Source organism: Elephas maximus, chromosome 11 (assembly GCF_024166365.1).
Source record: "Elephas maximus indicus isolate mEleMax1 chromosome 11, mEleMax1 primary haplotype, whole genome shotgun sequence".
Classification (NCBI taxonomy): Eukaryota; Metazoa; Chordata; class Mammalia; order Proboscidea; family Elephantidae; genus Elephas; species Elephas maximus.
The window spans coordinates 114789527-114811381 of NC_064829.1; the positions used below are offsets into that span (position 1 = coordinate 114789527).

Genomic DNA, 21855 nt, shown 5'->3' on the forward strand with positions numbered 1-21855 from the left:
AGGGCTGTGATGGGGCAGAGTGACAGGGACATCTCAGAGTGGTCAGAGTTGTGATGGAGTCAGAGGGACAGGGACATATCAGAGTGGTCAGGGCTGTGATGGAGTCAGAGGGACAGTGACATCTCAGAGTGGTCAGGGCTGTGATGGAGCAGAGTGACAGTGACATCTGAGTGGTCAGGGCTGTGATGCAGTCAGAGGGACAGTGACATCTCAGAGTGCTCAGGGCTGTGATGGAGTCAGAGGGACACTGACATCTCACAGAGCTCATTGTTGTAATGGGTCAGAGTGACAGTGACATCTCAGAGTGGTCAGGGTTGTGATGGAATCAGACAGACAGTGACATCGCAGAGTGGTCAGGCCTTGATGGAATTAGAGGGACAAGGACATCTCAGAGTGGTCAGGGCTGTGTTGCAGTCATAAGGACAGTGATTTTGGATAGTGGTCAGGGCTGTGATGGAGCAGAGTGACAGTGACATCTCAGAGTGGTCAGGGCTGTGATGGAATCAGAGGGTCAGTGACATCTCAGAGTGATCAGGGCTGTGATGGAGTGAGAAGGACAGTTACATCTCAGAGTGGTCAGGCCTGTGATGGAGCAGAGTGACAGTGACATCTCAGAGTGGTCAGGGCTGTGATGTGGAAGAGTGACAGTGACATCTCAGAGTGGTCACGGCTGTGATGGAGTCAGAGGGACAGTGACATCTCAGAGTGGTCAGGGCTGTGATGGAGCAGAGGGACAGTGACATCTCAGAGTGCTCAGGACTGTGATGGACCAGAGTGACAGTGACATCTCAGAGTGGTCAGGGCTGTGATGGAATCAGAGGGACAGTGACATCTCAGAGTGTTCAGGGCTGTGATGGAGTCAGAAGGACAGTGACATCTCAGAGTGTTCAGGGCTGTGCTGGAGGCAGCGGTACAGTGACATCTCAGAGTGGTCAGGGCTATGATGGAGCAGAGGGACACTGACATCTCAGAGTGGTCAGGGCTGTGATGGAGTGAGAGGGACAGTGACATCTCAGAGTGTTCAGGCCTGTGATGGAGTAGAGTGACAGTGACATCCTAGAGTGGACGGCTCTGATGGAGTCAGAGGGGCAGGGACATCTCAGAGTGGTTAGGGCTGTGATGGGGCAGAGTGACAGTGACATCTCAGAGTGGTCAGGGTTGTGATGGAATGAGAGGGACAGTGACATCTCAGAGTGGTCAGGGCTGTGATGGTGTCAGAGGGACAGTGACATCTCAGAGTGGTCAGGGCTGTCATGGGGCAGAGGGATAGTGACATCTCAGAGTGGTCAGGGTTGTGATGGGGCAGAGTGACAGTGACATCTCAGAGTGGTCAGGGCTGTGATGGATCAGAGGGTCCGTGACATCTCAGAGTGGTCAGGGCTGTGATGGAGTTAGAGTGACAGTGACATCTCAGAGTGGTCAGGGCTGTGATGGAGTCAGAGGGACAGTGACATCTCAGAGTGGTCAGGGCTGTGATGGGGTCAGAGGGACACTGACATCTCAGAGAGCTCAGGGTTGTAATGGGGCAGAGTGACAGTGACATCTCCGCGTGGTCAGGGCTGTGATGGGACAGAGGGACAGTGACATCTCAAAGTGGTCAGGGCTGTGATGGAATCAGAGGGACAGGGACATCTCATAGTGGTCAAGGTAGTGATGGAGTCAAAACGAAAGGGACATCTCAGAGTGGTCAAGGCTGTGATGGAGTCAGAGGTACAATGACATCTCAGAGTGGTCAGGGCTGTGATGGAGCAGAGTGACAGTGACATCTCAGAGTGGTCAGGGCTGTGATGGAGTCAGAGGGACAGGGACATCTCAGAGTGGTCAGGGCTGTGATGGAGTCAGAGGGACAGTGACATCTCAGAGTGGTCAGGGCTGTGATGGAGCAGAGTGACAGTGACACCTCAGAGTGGTCAGGGCTGTGATCGTGCAGAGTGACTGACATCTCAGAGTGTTCAGGGCTGTGATGGGGCAGAGTGACAGTGAAATCTCAGAGTGGTCAGGGCTCTGATGGTGTCAGAGGGACAGTGAATTCTCAGAGTGGTCAATGTTGAGATGCACTCAGAGGGACAGGGACATCTCAGAGTGGTCACGGCTATGATGGAGCAGAGTGACAGTGACATCTCAGAGTGGTCAGGCCTTGATGGAATCAGAGGGACAGTGACATCTCAGAGTGGTCAGGGCTGTGATGGAGTGAGAGGGACAGTGACATATCAGATTGGTCAGGGCTGTGATGGAGTAAGAAGGACAGTGATATCAGAGAGTGGTCAGGGCTGTGATGGGGCAGAGTGACAGTGACATCTCAGAGTGGTGAAGGCTGTGATGGTGTCAGAGGAACAGTGACATCTCAGAGTGGTCAGGGCTGTGATGGAGCACAGTGACAGTTACATCTAAAGAGTGATCAGGGCTGTGATGGAGCAGAGTGACAGTGACATCTCAGAGTGGTCCGGGCTGTGATGGAGTCGGAGGGACAGTGACATCTCAGAGTGGTCAGGGCTGTGATGGTGTCACAGCGACAGTGACATCTCAGAATGGTCACGGCTGTGATGGAGCAGAGTGACAGTGACATCTCAGAGTGATCAGGACTGTGATGGAGTCAGAGGGACAGGGACATCTCAGAGTGGTCAGGGCTGTGATGGAGCAGAGTGACAGTGACATCGCAGAGTGGTGAGGCCTTGATGGAATTAGAGGGACAAGGACATCTGAGAGTGGTCAGGGCTGTGTTGGAGTCAGACGGACAGTGATATCAGATAGTGGTCATGGCTGTGATGGAGCAGAGTGACAGTGACATCTCGGAGTGGTCAGGGCTGTGATGGAGTCAGAGGGACAGTGACATCTCAGAGTGATCAGGGCTGTGATGGAGTCAGAGGGACAAGGACATCTCAGAGTGGTCAGGGCTGTGATGGAGTCAGAGAGACAGTGATATCTCAGAGTGGTCAGGGTTGTGATGGAGCAGAGTGACAGTGACATCTCAGAGTGTTCAGGCTTTGATGGAATTAGAGGGACGAGGACATCTCAGAGTGGTGAGGGCTGTGTTGGATTCCGAAGGACAGTGATATCAGAGAGTGGTCAGGGCTGTGATGGAGCAGAGTGACAGTGACATCTTGGAGTAGTCAGGGCTGTAATGGAATCAGAGGGTCAGTGACCTCTCAGAGTGGTCAGGGCTGTGATCGGGCACAGTGACAGTGACATCTCAGAGTGTTCAGGGTTGTGATGGAGTTAGAGGGACAGTGACATCTCAGAGTCGTCAGAGGTGTGATGGAGCAGAGTCACAGTGACATCTCAGAGTGGTCCGGGCTGTGATGGAGCAGAGTGACAGTGACATCTCAGAGTGGTCAGGAGTGTGATGGAGTCAGAGGGACAGTGACATCTCAGAGTGGTCAGAGCTGTGATGGAGTCAGAGGGATAGTGACATCTCAGAGTGGTCAGGGCTGTGATGGAGCAGAGTGACAGTGACATCTTAGAGTGGTCAGGGCTCTGATGGAGTCAGAGGGACAGTGACATCTCAGAGTGGTCAGGGCTGTGATGGAGCAGAGTGATAGTGACATCTCAGAGTGGTCAGGGCTGTGATGGAGCAGATTGACACTGACATCGCAGAGTGGTCAGGCCTTGATGGAGTTAGAGGGACAAAGACATCTCAGAGTGGTCAGGGCTGTGTTGGATTCAGAAGGACAGTGATATCGGAGAGTGGTCAGGGCTGTGATGGAGCAGAGTGACAGTGACATCTCAGAGTGGTCAGGGTTGTGATGGGGCAGAGTGACAGTGACATCTCAGAGTGGTCAGGGCTGTGATGGAGTCGGAGGGACAGTGACATTTCACAGTGGTTAGGGCTCTGATGGAGTCAGAGGGATAGTGACATCTGAGTGGTCAGGGCTGTGAGGGGGCACCGGGACAGGGACATCTCAGAGTGGCCAGGGCTGCGATGAATTCAGAGGGCCAGTGACATCTCAGAGTGATCAGGGCTGTGATGGAGTCAGAGGGAAAGTGACATCTCAGAGTTTTCAGTGCTGCGGTGGGGCAGAGGGATAGTGACTTCTCAGATTAGTCAGTGCCGTGATGGAGCAGAGGGAGAGGGACATCTCAGAGTGTTCAGGGCTGTGATGGATTCATAGGCATAGTGACATCTGAGTGGTCAGGGCTGTGATGGGGCAGAGGGACAGGGACATCTCAGAGTCGTCAGGTTTGTAATGGGGAAGAGATATAGTGACATCTCAGAGTGGTCAGGGCTGTGAGGGGGCAGAGGGACAGTGACATCTCAGAGTGGTCGGGGCTATGATGGTGTCAGAGGGACAGTGACATCTCAGAGTGGTCAGGGCTGTGATGGAGCAGAGTGACAGTGACATCTCAGAGTGATCAGGGCTGTGATGGAGCAGAGTGACAGTGACATCTCAGAGTGGTCAGGGCTGTGATGGAGTCAGAGGGACAGGGACATCTCAGAGTGGTCAGGGCTGTGATGGAGCAGAGAGACAGTGACATCTCAGAGTAGTCAGGGCTGTGATGGAGCAGAGTGACAGTGACCTCTCAGAGTGGTCAGTCCTTGTAGAATCAGAGGGACAGTGACATCTCAGAGTGTTCAGGGCTGTGATGGAGTCAGAGGGACAGTGACATCTCAGAGTGGTCAGGGCTGTGATGGAGCAGAGTGACAGTGACATCTCAGAGTGATCAGGGCTGTGATGGAGTCAGAGGGACAAGGACATCTCAGAGTGGTCAGGGCTGTGATGGAGCAGAGGGACAGTGACATCTCAGAGTGGTCAGGGCTGTGATGGAACAGAGTGACAGTGACATCTCAGAGTGTTCAGGCTTTGATGGAATTAGAGGGACAAGGACATCTCAGAGTGGTGAGGGCTGTGTTGGATTCAGAAGGACAGTGATATCGGAGAGTGGTCAGGGCTGTGATGGAGCCGAGTGACAGTGACATCTTGGAGTAGTCAGGGCTGTAATGGAATCAGAGGGTCAGTGACATCTCAGAGTGGTCAGGGCTGTGATCGGGCACAGTGACAGTGACATCTCAGAGTGTTCAGGGTTGTGATGGAGTAAGAGGGACAGTGACATCTCAGAGTCGTCAGAGGTGTGATGGAGCAGAGTCACAGTGTCATCTCAGAGTGGTCCGGGCTGTGATGGAGCAGAGTGACAGTGACATCTCAGAGTGGTCAGGAGTGTGATGGAGTCAGAGGGACAGTGACATCTCAGAGTGGTCAGAGCTGTGATGGAGTCAGAGGGATAGTGACATCTCAGAGTGGTCAGGGCTCTGATGAATTCAGAGGGACAGTGACACCTCAGAGTGTTCAGGGCTGTGATGGAGCAGAGTGACAGTGACATCTTAGAGTGTTCAGGGCTCTGATGGAGTCAGAGGGCCAGTGACATCTCAGAGTGGTCCGGGCTGTGATGGAGCAGAGTGACAGTGACATCTCAGAGTGGTCAGGGCTGTGATCGAGCAGAGTGATAGTGACATCTCAGCGTGCTCAAGGCTGTGATAGGGCAGAGTGACAGTGACATCTCAGAGTGGTCAGAGCTGTGATGCAGTCAGAGGGACAGGGACATCTCAGAGTTGTCAGGGTAGTGATGGAGTCAGAGGGACAGTGACATCTCAGAGTGGTCAGGGCTGTGATGGAGTCAGAGGGACAATGAAATCTCAGAGTGGTTAGGGCTCTGATGGAGTCAGAGGGATAGTGACATCTGAGTGGTCAGGGCTGTGAGGGGGCACAGGGACAGGGACATCTCAGAGTGGCCAGGGCTGCGATGAATTCAGAGGGCCAGTGACATCTCAGAGTTATCAGGTCTGTGATGGAGTCAGAGGGAAAGTGACATCTCAGAGTTTTCAGTGCTGCGGTGGGGCAGAGGGATAGTGACTTCTCAGATTAGTCAGTGCTGTGATGCAGCAGAGGGAGAGGGACATCTCAGAGTGTTCAGGGCTGTGATGGATTCATAGGGATAGTGACATCTGAGTGGTCAGGGCTGTGATGGGGCAGAGGGACAGGGACATCTCAGAGTCGTCAGGTTTGTAATGGGGAAGAGATATAGTGACATCTCAGAGTGGTCAGGGCTGTGAGGGGGCAGAGGGACAGTGACATCTCAGAGTGGTCGGGGCTATGATGGTGTCAGAGGGACAGTGACATCTCAGAGTGGTCAGGGCTGTGATGGAGCAGAGTGACAGTGACATCTCAGAGTGATCAGGGCTGTGATGGAGCAGAGTGACAGTGACATCTCAGAGTGGTCAGGGCTGTGATGGAGTCAGAGGGACAGGGACATCTCAGAGTGGTCAGGGCTGTGATGGAGCAGAGAGACAGTGACATCTCAGAGTGGTCAGGGCTGTGATGGAGCAGAGTTACAGTGACATCTCAGAGTGGTCAGGCCTGTAGAATCAGAGGGACAGTGACATCTCAGAGTGTTCAGGGCTGTGATGGAGTCAGAGGGACAGTGACATCTCAGAGTGGTCAGGGCTGTGATGGAGCAGAGTGACAGTGACATCTCAGAGTGATCAGGGCTGTGATGGAGTCAGAGGGACAAGGACATCTCAGAGTTGTCAGGGCTGTGATGGAGCAGAGGGACAGTGACATCTCAGAGTGTTCAGGCTTTGATGGAATTAGAGGGACAAGGACATCTCAGAGTGGTGAGGGCTGTGTTGGATTCAGAAGGACAGTGATATCGGAGAGTGGTCAGGGCTGTGATGGAGCCGAGTGACAGTGACATCTTGGAGTAGTCAGGGCTGTAATGTAATCAGAGGGTCAGTGACATCTCAGAGTGGTCAGGGCTGTGATCGGGCACAGTGACAGTGACATCTCAGAGTGTTCAGGGTTGTGATGGAGTTAGAGGGACAGTGACATCTCAGAGTCGTCAGAGGTGTGACGGAGCAGAGTCAGAGTGTCATCTCAGAGTGCTCCGGGCTGTGATGGAGCAGAGTGACAGTGACATCTCAGAGTGGTCAGGAGTGTGATGGAGTCAGAGGGACAGTGACATCTCAGAGTGGTCAGAGCTGTGATGGAGTCAGAGGGATAGTGACATCTCAGAGTGGTCAGGGCTCTGATGAATTCAGAGGGACAGTGACACCTCAGAGTGTTCAGGGCTGTGATGGAGCAGAGTGACAGTGACATCTTAGAGTGTTCAGGGCTCTGATGGAGTCAGAGGGACAGTGACATCTCAGAGTGGTCCGGGCTGTGATGGAGCAGAGTGACAGTGACATCTCAGAGTGTTCAGGGCTGTGATCGAGCAGAGTGATAGTGACATCTCAGCGTGGTCAAGGCTGTGATAGGGCAGAGTGACAGTGACATCTCAGAGTGGTCAGAGCTGTGATGCAGTCAGAGGGACAGGGACATCTCAGAGTTGTCAGGGTAGTGATGGAGTCAGAGGGACAGTGACATCTCAGAGTGGTCAGGGCTGTGATGGAGTCAGAGGGACAATGAAATCTCAGAGTGGTCAGGGCTGTGATGGAGTCAGAGTGACAGTGACATCTCAGAGTGGTCAGGGCTGTGATGGAGCAGAGTGACAGTGACATCTCAGAGTGTTCAGGCTTTGATGGAATTAGAGGGACAAGGACATCTCAGAGTGGTGAGGGCTGTGTTGGATTCAGAAGGACAGTGATATCGGAGAGTGGTCAGGGCTGTGATGGAGCAGAGTGATAGTGACATCTTGGGGTAGTCAGGGCTGTAATGGAATCAGAGGGTCAGTGGCATCTCAGAGTGGTCAGGGCTGTGATCGGACACAGTGACAGTGACATCTCAGAGTGTTCAGGGTTGTGATGGAGTTAGAGGGACAGTGACATCTCAGAGTCGTCAGAGGTGTGATGGAGCAGAGTCACAGTGACATCTCAGAGTGCTCAGGAGTGTGATGGAGTCAGAGGGACAGTGACATCTCAGAGTGGTCAGAACTGTGATGGACTCAGAGGGATAGTGGCATCTCAGAGTGGTCAGGGCTGTGATCGAGCAGAGTGATAGTGACATCTCAGCGTGGTCAAGGCTGTGATAGGGCAGAGTGACAGTGACATCTCAGAGTGGTCAGAGCTGTGATGCAGTCAGAGGGACAGGGACATCTCAGAGTTGTCAGCGTAGTGATGGAGTCAGAGGGACAGTGACATCTCAGAGTGGTCAGGGCTGTGATCGAGCAGAGTGATAGTGACATCTCAGCGTGGTCAAGGCTGTGATAGCGCAGAGTGACAGTGGCATCTCAGAGTGGTCAGAGCTGTGATGCAGTCAGAGGGACAGGGACATCTCAGAGTTGTCAGGGTAGTGATGGAGTCAGAGGGACAGTGACATCTCAGAGTGGTCAGGGCTGTGATGGAGTCAGAGTGACAGTGACATCTCAGAGTGGTCAGGGCTGTGATGGAGCAGAGGGACAGTGACATCTCAGAGTGTTCAGGCTTTCATGGAATTAGAGGGACAAGGACATCTCAGAGTGGTGAGTGCTGTGTTGGATTCAGAAGGACAGTGATATCGGAGAGTGGTCAGGGCTGTAATGGAGCAGAGTGACAGTGAAATCTTGGGGTAGTCAGGGCTGTAATGGAATCAGAGGGTCAGTGGCATCTCAGAGTGGTCAGGGCTGTGATCGGGCACAGTGACAGTGACATCTCAGAGTGTTCAGGGTTGTGATGGAGTTAGAGGGACAGTGACATCTCAGAGTCGTCAGAGGTGTGATGGAGCAGAGTCACAGTGACATCTCAGAGTGGTCAGGAGTGTGATGGAGTCAGAGGGACAGTGACATCTCAGAGTGGTCAGAGCTGTGATGGAGTCAGAGGGATAGTGACATCTCAGAGTGGTCAGGGCTGTGATGGAGCAGAGTGACAGTGACATCTCAGAGTGGTCAGGGCTGTGATGGAGCAGATTGACAGTGACATCGCAGAGTGGTCAGCCCTTGATGGAGTTAGAGGGACAAGGACATCTCAGAGTGGTCAGGGCTGTGTTGGATTCAGAAGGACAGTGATATCGGAGAGTGGTCAGGGCTGTGATGGAGCAGAGTGACAGTGACATCTCGGAGTGGTCAGGGCTGTGATGGAATCAGAGGGTCAGTGACCTCTCAGAGTGGTCAGGGCTGTGATGGTGTGAGAGTGACAGTGACATCTCAGAGCTGTCCGGCCTGTGATGGAGCAGAGTGACAGTGAAATCTCAGAGTGGTCATGGGTGTAATGCAGCAGAGTGATAGTGACATCTCAGAGTGGTCACGGCTGTGATGGAGTCAGAGGGACAGTGACATCTCAGAGTGGTCAGGACTGTGATGGAGCAGAGTGACAGTGACATCTCAGAGTGGGTCAGGGCTGTGATGTAATCAGAGGGACAGTGACATCTCAGAGTGTTCAGGGCTGTGATGGAGTCAGAGGGACAGTGACATCTGAGAGTGGTCAGGGCTGTGATGGAGCAGAGTGACAGTGACATCTCAGAGTGGGCAGGGCTGTGATTGAGCACAGGTACAGTGACATCTCAGAGTGGTCAGGACTGTGATGGAGCAGAGGGACAGTGACATCTCAGAGTGGTCAGGGCTGTGATGGAGTCAGAGGGACAGTGACATCTCATAGAGGTCAGGGTTGTGATGGAGTCAGAGGGACAGTGACATCTCAGAGTGGTCAGGGCTGTGATGGAGCAGAGGGACAGTGACATCTCAGAGTGGTCAGGGCTGTGATGGAGCAGAGTGATAGTGACATCTCAGAGTGGTCAGGGCTGTGATGGGGCAGAGTGACAGTGACATCTCAGAGTGGTCAGGGCTGTGATGGAGTTAGAGGGACAGTGACATCTCAGAGTCGTCAGGGGTGTGATAGAGCAGAGTCACAGTGTCATCTCAGAATGTTCAAGGTTGTTATGGAGCAGAGTGACAGTGACATCTCAGAGTGGGCAGGAATGTGATGGATTCAGAAGGACAGTGACATCTCAGAGTGGTCAGAGCTGTGATGGAGTCTGAGGGACAGTGACATCTCAGAGTGGTCAGGGCTGTGACGGAGTCACAGGGACAGGGATATCTCAGAGTGGTCAGGGTTGTGATGGAGTCAGAGGGACAGGGACATCTCAGAGTGGTCAGGGCTCTGATGGAGTCAGAGTGACAGTGACATCTCAGAGTGTTCAGGACTGTGATGGAGTAGAGTGACAGTGACATCTCAGAGTGGTCAGGGCTGTGATGGAGCAGAGTGACAGTGACATCTCAGAGTGGTCAGGGCTGTGATGGAGCAGAGTGACAGTGACATCTCAGAGTGGTCAGGGCTGTGAGGGGGCACAGGGACAGTGACATCTCACAGGGGTCGGGGCTGTGATGGTGTGAGAGGGACAGTGACATCTCAGAGTGGTCAGGGCTGTGATGGAGCAGAGTGACAGGGACATCTCAGAGTGATCAGGGCTGTGATGGAGCAGAGTGACAGTGACATCTCAGAGTGGCCAGGGCTGTGATGGAGTCAGATGGACAGGGACATCTCAGAGTGGTCAGGGCTGTGATGGACCAGAGTGACAGTGACCTCTCAGAGTGGTCAGTCCTTGTAGAATCAGAGGGACAGTGACATCTCAGAGTGTTCAGGGCTGTGATGGAGTCAGAGGGACAGTGACATCTCAGAGTGGTCAGGGCTGTGTTGGAGCAGAGTGACAGTGACATCTCAGAGTGATCAGGGCTGTGATGGAGTCAGAGGGACAGGGACATCTCAGAGTGGTCTTGGCTGTGATGGAGCAGAGAGACAGTGACATCTCAGAGTGGTCAGGGCTGTGATGGAGCAGAGTGACAGTGACATCTCCGAGTGGTCAGGCCTTGTAGAATCAGAGGGACAGTGACATCTCAGAGTGTTCAGGGCTGTGATGGAGTCAGAGGGACAATGACATCTCAGAGTGATCAGGGCTGTGATGGAGTCAGAGGGACAAGGACATCTCAGAGTGGTCAGGGCTGTGATGGAGTCAGAGAGACAGTGATATCTCAGAGTCGTCAGTGTTGTGATGGAGCAGAGTGACAGTGAAATCTCAGAGTGTTCAGGCTTTGATGGAATTAGAGGGACAAGGACATCTCAGAGTGGTGAGGGCTGTGTTGGATTCAGAAGGATAGTGATATCACAGAGTGATCAGGGCTGTGATGGAGCAGAGTTACAGTGACATCTTGGAGTAGTCAGGGCTGTAATGGAATCAGAGGGTCAGTGACATCTCAGAGTCGTCAGAGGTGTGATGGAGCAGAGTCACAGTGACATCTCAGAGTGGTCCGGGCTGTGATGGAGCAGAGTGACAGTGACATCTCAGAGTGGTCAGGAGTGTGATGGAGTCAGAAGGACAGTGACATCTCAGAGTGGTCAGGGCTGTGATGGAGCAGAGTGACAGTGACATCTTAGAGTGGTCAGGGCTCTGATGGAGTCAGAGGGACAGTGACATCTCAGAGTGGTCAGGGCTGTGATGGAGCAGAGTGATAGTGACATCTCAGAGTTGTCAGGGCTGTGATGGAGCAGATTGACACTGACATCGCAGAGTGGTCAGGCCTTGATGGAGTTAGAGGGACAAAGACATCTCAGAGTGGTCAGGGCTGTGTTGGATTCAGAAGGACAGTGATATCGGAGAGTGGTCAGGGCTGTGATGGAGCAGAGTGACAGTGACATCTCGGAGTGGTCAGGGGTGTGATGGAATCAGAGGGTCAGTGACCTCTCAGAGTGTTCAGGGCTGTGATGGAGTCAGAGGGACAGTGACATCTCAGAGTGGTCAGGGTTCTGATGGAGCAGAGGGATAGTGACATCTCATAGTGCTCAGGGCTGTGATGGAGCAGAGTGATAGTGACATCTCAGAGTGGTCAGGGTTGTAATGGGGCAGAGTGACAGTGACATCTCAGAGTGGTCAGGGCTGTGATGGAGTCAGAGGGACAGTGACATTTCAGAGTGGTTAGGGCTCTGATGGAATCAGAGGGATAGTGACATCTGAGTGGTCAGGGCTGTGAGGGGGCACAGGGACAGGGACATCTCAGAGTGGCCAGGGCTGCGATGATTTCAGAGGGCCAGTGACATCTCAGAGTGATCAGGGCTGTGATGGAGTCAGAGGGACAGTGACATCTCAGAGTTTTCAGTGCTGCGGTGGGGCAGAGGGATAGTGACTTCTCAGATTAGTCAGTGCTGTGATGGAGCAGAGGGAGAGGGACATCTCAGAGTGTTCAGGGCTGTGATGGATTCATAGGGATAGTGACATCTGAGTGGTCAGGGCTGTGAGGGGGCAGAGGGACAGTGACATCTCTGAGTGGTCTGGGCTGTGATGGCGTCAGAGGGACAGTGACATCTCAGAGTGGTCAGGGCTGTGATGGAGCAGAGTGACAGTGACATCTCAGAGTGATCAGGGCTGTGATGGAACAGAGTGACAGTGACATCTCAGAGTGGTCAGGGCTGTGATGGAGCAGAGAGACAGTGACATCTCAGAGTGGTCAGGGCTGTGATGGAGCAGAGTTACAGTGACATCTCAGAGTGGTCAGGCCTTGTAGAATCAGAGGGACAGTGACATCTCAGAGTGTTCAGGGCTGTGATGGAGTCAGAGGGACAGTGACATCTCAGAGTGGTCAGGGCTGTGATGGAGCAGAGTGACAGTGACATCTCAGAGTGATCAGGGCTGTGATGGAGTCAGAGGGACAAGGACATCTCAGAGTTGTCAGGGCTGTGATGGAGCAGAGGGACAGTGACATCTCAGAGTGGTCAGGGCTGTGATGGAACAGAGTGACAGTGACATCTCAGAGTGTTCAGGCTTTGATGGAATTAGAGGGACAAGGACATCTCAGAGTGGTGAGGGCTGTGTTGGATTCAGAAGGACAGTGATATCGGAGAGTGGTCAGGGCTGTGATGGAGCCGAGTGACAGTGACATCTTGGAGTAGTCAGGGCTGTAATGTAATCAGAGGGTCAGTGACATCGCAGAGTGGTCAGGGCTGTGATCGGGCACAGTGACAGTGACATCTCAGAGTGTTCAGGGTTGTGATGGAGTTAGAGGGACAGTGACATCTCAGAGTCGTCAGAGGTGTGATGGAGCAGAGTCACAGTGTCATCTCAGAGTGGTCCGGGCTGTGATGGAGCAGAGTGACAGTGACATCTCAGAGTGGTCAGGAGTGTGATGGAGTCAGAGGGACAGTGACATCTCAGAGTGGTCAGAGCTGTGATGGAGTCAGCGGGATAGTGACATCTCAGAGTGGTCAGGGCTGTGATGAATTCAGAGGGACAGTGACACCTCAGAGTGTTCAGGGCTGTGATGGAGCAGAGTGACAGTGACATCTCAGAGTGGTCAGGGCTGTGATCGAGCCGAGTGATAGTGACATCTCAGCGTGGTCAAGGCTGTGATAGGGCAGAGTGACAGTGACTTCTCAGAGTGGTCAGAGCTGTGATGCAGTCAGAGGGACAGGGACATCTCAGAGTTGTCAGGGTAGTGATGGAGTCAGAGGGACAGTGACATCTCAGAGTGGTCAGGGGTGTGATGGAGTCAGAGGGACAATGAAATCTCAGAGTGGTCAGGGCTGTGATGGAGTCAGAGTGACAGTGACATCTTAGAGTGGTCAGGGCTGTGATGGAGCAGAGTGACAGTGACAGTGACATCTCAGAGTGTTCAGGCTTTGATGGCATTAGAGGGACAAGGACATCTCAGAGTGGTGAGGGCTGTGTTGGATTCAGAAGGACAGTGATATCGGAGAGTGGTCAGGGCTGTGATGGAGCAGAGTGATAGTGACATCTTGGGGTAGTCAGGGCTGTAATGGAATCAGAGGGTCAGTGGCATCTCAGAGTGGTCAGGGCTGTGATCGGACACAGTGACAGTGACATCTCAGAGTGTTAAGGGTTGTGATGGAGTTAGAGGGACAGTGACATCTCAGAGTACGTCAGAGGTGTGATGGAGCAGAGTCACAGTGACATATCAGAGTGCTCAGGAGTGTGATGGAGTCAGAGGGACAGTGACATCTCAGAGTGGTCAGAGCTGTGATGGAGTCAGAGGGATAGTGACATCTCAGAGTGGTCAGGACTGTGATGGAGCAGAGTGACAGTGACATCTTAGAGTGGTCAGGGCTCTGATGGAGTCAGAGGGACAGTGACATCTCAGAGTTGTCAGGGCTGTGATGGAGCAGATTGAGAGTGACATCGCAGAGTGGTCAGCCCTTGATGGAGTTAGAGGGACAAGGACATCTCAGAGTGGTCAGGGCTGTGTTGGATTCAGAAGGACAGTGATATCGGAGAGTGGTCAGGGCTGTGATGGAGCAGAGTGACAGTGACATCTCGGAGTGGTCAGGGCTGTGATGGAATCAGAGGGTCAGTGACCTCTCAGAGTGTTCAGGGCTGTGATGGAGTCAGAGGGACAGTGACATCTCAGAGTGGTCAGGGTTCTGATGGAGCAGAGGGATAGTGACATCTCATAGTGCTCAGGGCTGTGATGGAGCAGAGTGATAGTGACATCTCAGAGTGGTCAGGGTTGTGATGGGGCAGAGTGACAGTGACATCTCAGAGTGGTCAGGGCTGTGATGGAGTCAGAGGGACAGTGACATTTCAGAGTGGTTAGGGCTCTCATGGAGTCAGAGGGATAGTGACATCTGAGTGGTCAGGGCTGTGAGGGGGCACAGGGACAGGGACATCTCAGAGTGGCCAGGGCTGCGATGAATTCAGAGGGCAGTGACATCTCTGAGTGATCAGGGCTGTGATGGAGTAAGAGGGACAGTGACATCTCAGAGTTTTCAGTGCTACGGTGGGGCAGAGGGATAGTGACTTCTCAGATTAGTCAGTGCTGTGATGGAGCAGAGGGAGAGGGACATCTCAGAGTGTTCAGGGCTGTGATGGATTCATAGGGATAGTGACATCTGAGTGGTCAGGGCTGTGATGGGGCAGAGGGACAGGGACATCTCAGAGTCGTCAGGTTTGTAATGGGGAAGAGATATAGTGACATCTCAGAGTGGTCAGGGCTGTGAGGGGGCAGAGGGACAGTGACATCTCAGAGTGGTCGGGGCTATGATGGTGTCAGAGGGACAGTGACATCTCAGAGTGGTCAGGGCTGTGATGGAGCAGAGTGACAGTGACATCTCAGAGTGATCAGGGCTGTGATGGAACAGAGTGACAGTGACATCTCAGAGTGGTCAGGGCTGTGATGGAGTCAGAGGGACAGGGACATCTCAGAGTGGTCAGGGCTCTGATGGAGTCAGAGTGACAGTGACATCTCAGAGTGTTCAGGACTGTGATGGAGTAGAGTGACAGTGACATCTCAGAGTGGTCAGGGCTGTGATGGAGCAGAGTGACAGTGACATCTCAGAGTGGTCAGGGCTGTGATGGAGCAGAGTGACAGTGACATCTCAGAGTGGTCAGGGCTGTGAGGGGGCACAGGGACAGTGACATCTCACAGGGGTCGGGGCTGTGATGGTGTGAGAGGGACAGTGACATCTCAGAGTGGTCAGGGCTGTGATGGAGCAGAGTGACAGGGACATCTCAGAGTGATCAGGGCTGTGATGGAGCAGAGTGACAGTGACATCTCAGAGTGGCCAGGGCTGTGATGGAGTCAGATGGACAGGGACATCTCAGAGTGGTCAGGGCTGTGATGGACCAGAGTGACAGTGACCTCTCAGAGTGGTCAGTCCTTGTAGAATCAGAGGGACAGTGACATCTCAGAGTGTTCAGGGCTGTGATGGAGTCAGAGGGACAGTGACATCTCAGAGTGGTCAGGGCTGTGATGGAGCAGAGTGACAGTGACATCTCAGAGTGATCAGGGCTGTGATGGAGTCAGAGGGACAGGGACATCTCAGAGTGGTCTTGGCTGTGATGGAGCAGAGAGACAGTGACATCTCAGAGTGGTCAGGGCTGTGATGGAGCAGAGTGACAGTGACATCTCCGAGTGGTCAGGCCTTGTAGAATCAGAGGGACAGTGACATCTCAGAGTGTTCAGGGCTGTGATGGAGTCAGAGGGACAATGACATCTCAGAGTGATCAGGGCTGTGATGGAGTCAGAGGGACAAGGACATCTCAGAGTGGTCAGGGCTGTGATGGAGTCAGAGAGACAGTGATATCTCAGAGTCGTCAGTGTTGTGATGGAGCAGAGTGACAGTGAAATCTCAGAGTGTTCAGGCTTTGATGGAATTAGAGGGACAAGGACATCTCAGAGTGGTGAGGGCTGTGTTGGATTCAGAAGGATAGTGATATCACAGAGTGATCAGGGCTGTGATGGAGCAGAGTTACAGTGACATCTTGGAGTAGTCAGGGCTGTAATGGAATCAGAGGGTCAGTGACATCTCAGAGTCGTCAGAGGTGTGATGGAGCAGAGTCACAGTGACATCTCAGAGTGGTCCGGGCTGTGATGGAGCAGAGTGACAGTGACATCTCAGAGTGGTCAGGAGTGTGATGGAGTCAGAAGGACAGTGACATCTCAGAGTGGTCAGGGCTGTGATGGAGCAGAGTGACAGTGACATCTTAGAGTGGTCAGGGCTCTGATGGAGTCAGAGGGACAGTGACATCTCAGAGTGGTCAGGGCTGTGATGGAGCAGAGTGATAGTGACATCTCAGAGTTGTCAGGGCTGTGATGGAGCAGATTGACACTGACATCGCAGAGTGGTCAGGCCTTGATGGAGTTAGAGGGACAAAGACATCTCAGAGTGGTCAGGGCTGTGTTGGATTCAGAAGGACAGTGATATCGGAGAGTGGTCAGGGCTGTGATGGAGCAGAGTGACAGTGACATCTCGGAGTGGTCAGGGGTGTGATGGAATCAGAGGGTCAGTGACCTCTCAGAGTGTTCAGGGCTGTGATGGAGTCAGAGGGACAGTGACATCTCAGAGTGGTCAGGGTTCTGATGGAGCAGAGGGATAGTGACATCTCATAGTGCTCAGGGCTGTGATGGAGCAGAGTGATAGTGACATCTCAGAGTGGTCAGGGTTGTAATGGGGCAGAGTGACAGTGACATCTCAGAGTGGTCAGGGCTGTGATGGAGTCAGAGGGACAGTGACATTTCAGAGTGGTTAGGGCTCTGATGGAATCAGAGGGATAGTGACATCTGAGTGGTCAGGGCTGTGAGGGGGCACAGGGACAGGGACATCTCAGAGTGGCCAGGGCTGCGATGATTTCAGAGGGCCAGTGACATCTCAGAGTGATCAGGGCTGTGATGGAGTCAGAGGGACAGTGACATCTCAGAGTTTTCAGTGCTGCGGTGGGGCAGAGGGATAGTGACTTCTCAGATTAGTCAGTGCTGTGATGGAGCAGAGGGAGAGGGACATCTCAGAGTGTTCAGGGCTGTGATGGATTCATAGGGATAGTGACATCTGAGTGGTCAGGGCTGTGAGGGGGCAGAGGGACAGTGACATCTCTGAGTGGTCTGGGCTGTGATGGCGTCAGAGGGACAGTGACATCTCAGAGTGGTCAGGGCTGTGATGGAGCAGAGTGACAGTGACATCTCAGAGTGATCAGGGCTGTGATGGAACAGAGTGACAGTGACATCTCAGAGTGGTCAGGGCTGTGATGGAGCAGAGAGACAGTGACATCTCAGAGTGGTCAGGGCTGTGATGGAGCAGAGTTACAGTGACATCTCAGAGTGGTCAGGCCTTGTAGAATCAGAGGGACAGTGACATCTCAGAGTGTTCAGGGCTGTGATGGAGTCAGAGGGACAGTGACATCTCAGAGTGGTCAGGGCTGTGATGGAGCAGAGTGACAGTGACATCTCAGAGTGATCAGGGCTGTGATGGAGTCAGAGGGACAAGGACATCTCAGAGTTGTCAGGGCTGTGATGGAGCAGAGGGACAGTGACATCTCAGAGTGGTCAGGGCTGTGATGGAACAGAGTGACAGTGACATCTCAGAGTGTTCAGGCTTTGATGGAATTAGAGGGACAAGGACATCTCAGAGTGGTGAGGGCTGTGTTGGATTCAGAAGGACAGTGATATCGGAGAGTGGTCAGGGCTGTGATGGAGCCGAGTGACAGTGACATCTTGGAGTAGTCAGGGCTGTAATGTAATCAGAGGGTCAGTGACATCGCAGAGTGGTCAGGGCTGTGATCGGGCACAGTGACAGTGACATCTCAGAGTGTTCAGGGTTGTGATGGAGTTAGAGGGACAGTGACATCTCAGAGTCGTCAGAGGTGTGATGGAGCAGAGTCACAGTGTCATCTCAGAGTGGTCCGGGCTGTGATGGAGCAGAGTGACAGTGACATCTCAGAGTGGTCAGGAGTGTGATGGAGTCAGAGGGACAGTGACATCTCAGAGTGGTCAGAGCTGTGATGGAGTCAGCGGGATAGTGACATCTCAGAGTGGTCAGGGCTGTGATGAATTCAGAGGGACAGTGACACCTCAGAGTGTTCAGGGCTGTGATGGAGCAGAGTGACAGTGACATCTCAGAGTGGTCAGGGCTGTGATCGAGCCGAGTGATAGTGACATCTCAGCGTGGTCAAGGCTGTGATAGGGCAGAGTGACAGTGACTTCTCAGAGTGGTCAGAGCTGTGATGCAGTCAGAGGGACAGGGACATCTCAGAGTTGTCAGGGTAGTGATGGAGTCAGAGGGACAGTGACATCTCAGAGTGGTCAGGGGTGTGATGGAGTCAGAGGGACAATGAAATCTCAGAGTGGTCAGGGCTGTGATGGAGTCAGAGTGACAGTGACATCTTAGAGTGGTCAGGGCTGTGATGGAGCAGAGTGACAGTGACATCTCAGAGTGTTCAGGCTTTGATGGCATTAGAGGGACAAGGACATCTCAGAGTGGTGAGGGCTGTGTTGGATTCAGAAGGACAGTGATATCGGAGAGTGGTCAGGGCTGTGATGGAGCAGAGTGATAGTGACATCTTGGGGTAGTCAGGGCTGTAATGGAATCAGAGGGTCAGTGGCATCTCAGAGTGGTCAGGGCTGTGATCGGACACAGTGACAGTGACATCTCAGAGTGTTAAGGGTTGTGATGGAGTTAGAGGGACAGTGACATCTCAGAGTACGTCAGAGGTGTGATGGAGCAGAGTCACAGTGACATATCAGAGTGCTCAGGAGTGTGATGGAGTCAGAGGGACAGTGACATCTCAGAGTGGTCAGAGCTGTGATGGAGTCAGAGGGATAGTGACATCTCAGAGTGGTCAGGACTGTGATGGAGCAGAGTGACAGTGACATCTTAGAGTGGTCAGGGCTCTGATGGAGTCAGAGGGACAGTGACATCTCAGAGTTGTCAGGGCTGTGATGGAGCAGATTGAGAGTGACATCGCAGAGTGGTCAGCCCTTGATGGAGTTAGAGGGACAAGGACATCTCAGAGTGGTCAGGGCTGTGTTGGATTCAGAAGGACAGTGATATCGGAGAGTGGTCAGGGCTGTGATGGAGCAGAGTGACAGTGACATCTCGGAGTGGTCAGGGCTGTGATGGAATCAGAGGGTCAGTGACCTCTCAGAGTGTTCAGGGCTGTGATGGAGTCAGAGGGACAGTGACATCTCAGAGTGGTCAGGGTTCTGATGGAGCAGAGGGATAGTGACATCTCATAGTGCTCAGGGCTGTGATGGAGCAGAGTGATAGTGACATCTCAGAGTGGTCAGGGTTGTGATGGGGCAGAGTGACAGTGACATCTCAGAGTGGTCAGGGCTGTGATGGAGTCAGAGGGACAGTGACATTTCAGAGTGGTTAGGGCTCTCATGGAGTCAGAGGGATAGTGACATCTGAGTGGTCAGGGCTGTGAGGGGGCACAGGGACAGGGACATCTCAGAGTGGCCAGGGCTGCGATGAATTCAGAGGGCAGTGACATCTCTGAGTGATCAGGGCTGTGATGGAGTAAGAGGGACAGTGACATCTCAGAGTTTTCAGTGCTACGGTGGGGCAGAGGGATAGTGACTTCTCAGATTAGTCAGTGCTGTGATGGAGCAGAGGGAGAGGGACATCTCAGAGTGTTCAGGGCTGTGATGGATTCATAGGGATAGTGACATCTGAGTGGTCAGGGCTGTGATGGGGCAGAGGGACAGGGACATCTCAGAGTCGTCAGGTTTGTAATGGGGAAGAGATATAGTGACATCTCAGAGTGGTCAGGGCTGTGAGGGGGCAGAGGGACAGTGACATCTCAGAGTGGTCGGGGCTATGATGGTGTCAGAGGGACAGTGACATCTCAGAGTGGTCAGGGCTGTGATGGAGCAGAGTGACAGTGACATCTCAGAGTGATCAGGGCTGTGATGGAACAGAGTGACAGTGACATCTCAGAGTGGTCAGGGCTGTGATGGAGTCAGAGGGACAGGGACATCTCAGAGTGGTCAGGGCTCTGATGGAACAGAGAGACAGTGACATCTCAGAGTGGTCAGGGCTGTGATGGAGCAGAGTTACAGTGACATCTCAGAGTGGTCAGGCCTTGTAGAATCAGAGGGACAGTGACATCTCAGAGTGTTCAGGGCTGTGATGGAGTCAGAGGGACAGTGACATCTCAGAGTGGTCAGGGCTGTGATGGAGCAGAGTGACAGTGACATCTCAGAGTGATCAGGGCTGTGATGGAGTCAGAGGGACAAGGACATCTCAGAGTTTTCAGGGCTGTGATGGAGCAGAGGGACAGTGACATCTCAGAGTGGTCAGGGCTGTGATGGAACAGAGTGACAGTGACATCTCAGAGTGTTCAGGCTTTGATGGAATTAGAGGGACAAGGACATCTCAGAGTGGTGAGGGCTGTGTTGGATTCAGAAGGACAGTGATATCGGAGAGTGGTCAGGGCTGTGATGGAGCCGAGTGACAGTGACATCTTGGAGTAGTCAGGGCTGTAATGTAATCAGAGGGTCAGTGACATCGCAGAGTGGTCAGGGCTGTGATCGGGCACAGTGACAGTGACATCTCAGAGTGTTCAGGGTTGTGATGGAGTTAGAGGGACAGTGACATCTCAGAGTGGTCAGAGCTGTGATGGAGTCAGAGGGATAGTGACATCTCAGAGTGGTCAGGGCTGTGATGAATTCAGAGGGACAGTGACACCTCAGAGTGTTCAGGGCTGTGATGGAGCAGAGTGACAGTCACATCTTAGAGTGTTCAGGGCTCTGATGGAGTCAGAGGGACAGTGACATCTCAGAGTGGTCCGGGCTGTGATGGAGCAGAGTGACAGTGACATCTCAGAGTGGTCAGGGCTGTGATCGAGCAGAGTGATAGTGACATCTCAGCGTGGTCAAGGCTGTGATAGGGCAGAGTGACAGTGACATCTCAGAGTGGTCAGAGCTGTGATGCAGTCAGAGGGACAGGGACATCTCAGATTTGTCAGGGTAGTGATGGAGTCAGAGTGACAGTGACATCTCAGAGTGGTCAGGGGTGTGATGGAGTCAGAGGGACAATGAAATCTCAGAGTGGTCAGGGCTGTGATGGAGTCAGAGTGACAGTGACATCTCAGAGTGGTCAGGGCTGTGATGGAGCAGAGTGACAGTGACATCTCAGAGTGTTCAGGCTTTGATGGCATTAGAGGGACAAGGACATCTCAGAGTGGTGAGGGCTGTGATGGAGCAGAGTGATAGTGACATCTTGGGGTAGTCAGGGCTGTAATGGAATCAGAGCGTCAGTGGCATCTCAGAGTGGTCAGGGCTGTGATCGGACACAGTGACAGTGACATCTCAGAGTGTTCAGGGTTGTGATGGAGTTAGAGGGACAGTGACATCTCAGAGTCGTCAGAGGTGTGATGGAGCAGAGTCACAGTGACATATCAGAGTGCTCAGGAGTGTGATGGAGTCAGAGGGACAGTGACATCTCAGAGTGGTCAGAGCTGTGATGGAGTCAGAGGGATAGTGACATCTCAGAGTGGTCAGGACTGTGATGGAGCAGAGTGACAGTGACATCTCAGAGTGGTCAGGGCTGTGTTGGATTCAGAAGGACAGTGATATCGGAGAGTGGTCAGGGCTGTGATGGAGCAGAGTGACAGTAACATCTCGGAGTGGTCAGGGCTGTGATGGAATCAGAGGGTCAGTGACCTCTCAGAGTGGTCAGGGCTGTGATGGAGTCAGAGGGACAGTGACATCTCAGAGTGGTCAGGGTTCTGATGG

At 53.1% G+C, this 21855-nt stretch overlaps 1 long non-coding RNA gene across 5 annotated transcripts; it reads left to right on the top strand.

Moving 5' to 3' along the window:
- The first annotated feature begins 3150 nt into the window (after positions 1-3150).
- LOC126085409 (uncharacterized) lies at positions 3151-21571 on the top strand. Of its 5 annotated transcripts, none has more exons than XR_007519265.1 (4): positions 3151-3250; positions 5066-6837; positions 11107-12921; positions 13775-18111. It is a non-coding gene; the product is annotated as an uncharacterized LOC126085409 (long non-coding RNA). The 5 variants fall into 5 exon arrangements; XR_007519266.1 differs by lacking the exon at positions 3151-3250 and adding an exon at positions 18829-21571 and having other exon boundaries at positions 4107-6837; positions 13775-17981; XR_007519264.1 differs by lacking the exon at positions 3151-3250 and having other exon boundaries at positions 4107-6837.
- Positions 21572-21855: the final 284 nt, after the last annotated feature.